The sequence below is a fragment of the Pseudophryne corroboree genome, chromosome 7 (genome assembly GCF_028390025.1).
Source record: "Pseudophryne corroboree isolate aPseCor3 chromosome 7, aPseCor3.hap2, whole genome shotgun sequence".
Classification (NCBI taxonomy): Eukaryota; Metazoa; Chordata; class Amphibia; order Anura; family Myobatrachidae; genus Pseudophryne; species Pseudophryne corroboree.
Window position 1 is genome coordinate 197,010,403 of NC_086450.1, and position 5,009 is coordinate 197,015,411.

A 5,009-nucleotide genomic window follows, 5' to 3' on the forward strand; every position below is an offset into this window, starting at 1 on the left:
AAAGTGTGCATGTCCTGTTTTGTTTATACAACATAAGGGTGGGTGGGAGGGCCCAAGGATAATTCCATCTTGCACCTCTTTTTTCTTTTCTTTTTCTTTGCATCATGTGCTGATTGGGGAGGGTTTTTTGGAAGGGACATCCTGCGTGACACTGCAGTGCCACTCCTAGATGGGCCCGGTGTTTGTGTCGGCCACTAGGGTCGCTAATCTTACTCACACAGCTACCTCATTGCGCCTCTTTTTTTCTTTGCGTCATGTGCTGTTTGGGGAGGGTTTTTTGGAAGGGACATCCTGCGTGACACTGCAGTGCCACTCCTAGATGTGCCCGGTGTTTGTGTCGGCCACTAGGGTCGCTAATCTTACTCACACAGTCAGCTACCTCATTGCGCCTCTTTTTTTCTTTGCGTCATGTGCTGTTTGGGGAGGGTTTTTTGGAAGGGCCATCCTGCGTGACACTGCAGTGCCACTCCTAGATGGGCCCGGTGTTTGTGTCGGCCACTAGGGTCGCTTATCTTACTCACACAGCGACCTCGGTGCAAATTTTAGGACTAAAAATAATATTGTGAGGTGTGATGTGTTCAGAATAGGCTGAAAATGAGTGTAAATTATGTTTTTTGAGGTTAATAATACTTTGGGATCAAAATTACCCCCAAATTCTATGATTTAAGCTGTTTTTTAGGGTTTTTTTAAAAAAACACCCGAATCCAAAACACACCCGAATCCGACAAAAAAAATTCGGTGAGGTTTTGCCAAAACGCGGTCGAACCCAAAACACGGCCGCGGAACCGAACCCAAAACCAAAACACAAAACCCGAAAAATTTCCGGCGCTCATCTCTAGTGCAAAGTGATAGAACAAGCCAACCTAGGTTGGAAAGGGCGCTGTGGGTGTGATTCCAATTAGAGAGTGCAGCAGCTGCCTGTATAGGATAGTTACACCTATGTAGAAAAATCAAACTAAAATACAACAACAATAAGGCTGCGCTTAGAGAGATGAATTGTCTAGATAACAAAATAAAATTTATTAGACTTAAAATCTGTCCATTGGACAATTAAAATGAGAATACACTGTGATAAATAGCCTCTGATCACCTTTTAAACAACACATAAGCTTGTTCCAGATAAACCATAGGACCCTGTATGCTTAGAACCAATTGAATCCTGGGGCTATAGCATAGTCCCTGGGCTGGAGAAATATGTCCCAACGCTGGAGGATTAGCAGTTCCAATATTAAATCATGAGTTAAAGGAAAGTCCTCACCAGTTGTGCGTTTTGGTGAACAAAAGTCCAGTCCTTAGTTGTGGATGTGGTTCAAGTCGAGCAGATTTTGGGGTCCAAGGTGGTCCAAGCTTGAGGTGATAAGTTGTGATGGGATGATAAGGAGGCTCACACCTGACGCGTTTCACAGCTTCTGCTGCTTTATCAAAGGTGACTTTAGCTCACAACTAACAGTGTATTTATACCCTGGTTAATTACCTCATTCAAAACATATGTGTAGACAATTCATCTCTTTGTGTGTGCTCAAACTTAAAAAAATAAACCTTTTTCATTAATCTAATTAGACTCAGAGGCATACTAAAACGAAGTTTAATCATATTTAATTAAAATTTAATTTAAAATTTATGATATGAGGGAGCTGCGGGTGTTGGAACGCACGCGAGCCCACTTACTTCCGGCCTTTGGACCGCATCTAACGCTATGGTAACGGAGCCTATTTTCCGCCCCAATCTTGCAGCGCCGGCATGATCACGTGACCGGACTTGTGTAACGTAATATCCGTGTGTTGAGCCATATACTGACTCCCACACTTCCAGTCTGTGAACCGGAACTGTTTCCATGGTGATGGGGTGTATTTCCACCTCCCTTCCATGGCTCTGCGCGGTCACGTGATGGGACTCTCCGGACTTCCTAAATGGTGGCTAGCATAAATGTTTTATTAAAACAGGATAACATTCTTATTGACTCGTGAAGCACTACCTTACTTTTATACTTTAAAAGGGTCAAATCAAAAACGTATCTCATTTTTTGATTATGAACTCTTACTGTCTGCCAGTTGATTCTTTCATTATATAGGTGTAACGGAAACAGTTGTATATGTAACATTAATCATGTAAATGAGACATTGTAATTTTCAGATCTATTTGTAAGTTTGAGCACACACAAAGAGATGAATTGTCTACACATATGTTTTGAATGAGGTAATTAACCAGGGTATAAATACACTGTTAGTTGTGAGCTAAAGTCACCTTTGATAAAGCAGCAGAAACTGTGAAACGCGTCAGGTGTGAGCCTCCTTATCATCCCATCACAACTTATCACCTCAAGCTTGGACCACCTTGGACCCCAAAATCTGCTCGACTTGAACCACATCCACAACTAAGGACTGGACTTTTGTTCACCAAAACGCACAACTGGTGAGGACTTTCCTTTAACTCATGATTTAATATTGGAACTGCTAATCCTCTAGCGTTGGGACATATTTCTCCAGCCCAGGGACTATGCTATAGCCCCAGGATTCAGTTGGTTCTAAGCATACAGGGTCCTATGGTTTATCTGGAACAAGCTTATGTGTTGTTTAAAAGGTAATCAGAGGCTATTTATCACAGTGTATTCTCATTTTAATTGTCCAATGGACAGATTTTAAGTCTAATAAATTTTATTTTGTTATCTAGACAATTCATCTCTCTAAGCGCAGCCTTATTGTTGTTGTGTTTGGTAAGGTCTATAAGTATCAGTGACAGCAAGCGGTATGGGAAGACTAAATCTTATGTTCCACTTCCTATTTGACATACACTATATGGGCAAAAGTATTTGGAGGCCTGCCCATTACACCAAAAGGGACTGTAATGACATTGTATTCAAATACATATACCTTAATATGGAGTTGATCACCGTTTTGCAGCTGCAACAGCTTCCACTCTTCTTGGAAGGTTTCTCACAAGATTTTGGAGTGTTTCTGTGGGAATTTGTGTCCATTCATTCTGTAGCGCATTTATGAGGTCAGGCACTGTTGGATGAGAGAGCCTGGCTCGCAATCTCTGTTCCAATTCATCCCAAAGGTGCTTGATGGGGTTGAGGTCATGGCTCTGTGCCGGCCAGTCAAGATGTTCCACGCTGAGCTCATCAAACCATGTCTTTATAGTCCTTGCTTTGTGCACTGGGGCACAATCATGTTGGAATAGAAAAGGGCCTTCCCCAAACTGTTGCCATAACGTTGGAAGCATATCATTGTCCAAAATTTCTTGGTATGCTGAAGCATTAAGATTGCCCTTCACTGGAGATAAGGGGCCTAGCCCAAACCCTGAAATGCAGCCCCATACCATTTTCCCTCCTTCACCAAACTTCACAGGTGGCGCTAATGCAATCAGGCAAGTAACGTTCTCCCACCATCCACCAAATCCAGACTCACCCATCTGACTGCCAAACAGAGAAGCGTGATTTGTCACCCCACAGAACACGTTTCCACTGCTCCACAGTCTAGTGTCGATGTGCTTTGCACCACTCCATCCGGCACTTGGCATTGGATTTGAAGATGTGAGGCTTGCATGCAGCTGCTCACCATGGAAACACATTCCATTAAGCTCCCATTGCACAGTTTTTGTGCTTACATTAACTCAAGTGGAAGTTTGGAACTCTTCAGCTATGGAATCAGCAGAGCGTTGGTGACTTTTACGCATCATGTGCCTTAGCAGTCGTTGACCCCGCTCTGTGATTTTACGTGGTCTTCCGCTTCGTGGAGTCGCTGTTGTTTCTAAATGCTTCCATTTTCTATTAAGGACTGAGGTCTTCAGAAAGACCCATTTTAAACATAGAAACATAGAATTTGACAGCAGATATGAACAACTTGGCCCATCTAGTCTGCACCTTTTTTTATCCTTTAGGTCAGGGGTGTCAAACTCAAATTCATCGGGGGCCGCATCAGCAGTTTGGTCCCCATCAAAGGGCCGGTTGTATCTGTAGGTCTATCCAAAATTTACCGCTCCACCTGCCTTATATGTGCCCAGCCATCTGCCCCCTTTTAAAGTGCCCAGCCATGTGCCCCCTTTTATAGTGCCCAGCCATGTGCCCCCTTTTATAGTGCACAGGTCCCCATTTTACACATTGCGGCAGGCACAGGTCCCCATTTTACACATTGCGGCAGGCACAGGTCCCCATTTTACACATAGCGGCAGGTACAGGTCCCCATTTTACACATTGTGGCAGGCACAGGTCCCCATTTTACACATAGCGGCAGGTACAGGTCCCCATTTTACACATTGTGGCAGGCACAGGTCCCCATTTTACACATTGTGGCAGGCACAGGTCCCCATTTTACACATTGTGGCAGGCACAGGTCCCCATTTTACACATTGCGGCAGGTGGTGGAAGGAGGGAGAGAGAGAGAAAGAGAGTAAGGGAGAGGGGCTGACTTACATTTGAAGCGGTTCTCGCCGCTCTTCAGCCGCCTCTCCCTCCTCGTCTGCGCGGCTCCCTTCTCCCTCCTCCGACGGGGTTTCGTTGAATGACGCGTTTGTGCCGTGACGTCACGACGCAATCGCGTCATTCCGCGAAACCCCGCCCCCCCCCGAGCTGGGCACTCGGGAGAAGGGGGTTTCATGGCGGCGGCACCGCGGGCCATCAGACGAGGTCTGGCGGGCCGGATTTGGCCCGCGGGCCTTGTCTTTGACACCCCTGCTTTAGGTAATCACAACCCTTTTTGAACCTTCATTCTTTGTAAGGATATTCATATGCCTATCCCAAGCATGTTTAAATTGCTCTACAGTCTTAGCCTCTAACACCTCTGATGGGAGGCTATTCCACTTATACACTACCCTTTCTATGAAGTCACATTTCCTTAAGTTTCCCCTCAACCTGCCTCCCTCCAGTTTCAGTGTATGTCCTCGAGTTCTAATACTTCTCTTCATTTGAAGAATGTTTCCCTCCTGAACTTTGTTAAGACCCTTGGTATATTTGAAAGTTTGAATCATGTCCCCCCTTTCCCTTCTCTCCTCCAAACTATACATGTTAACAT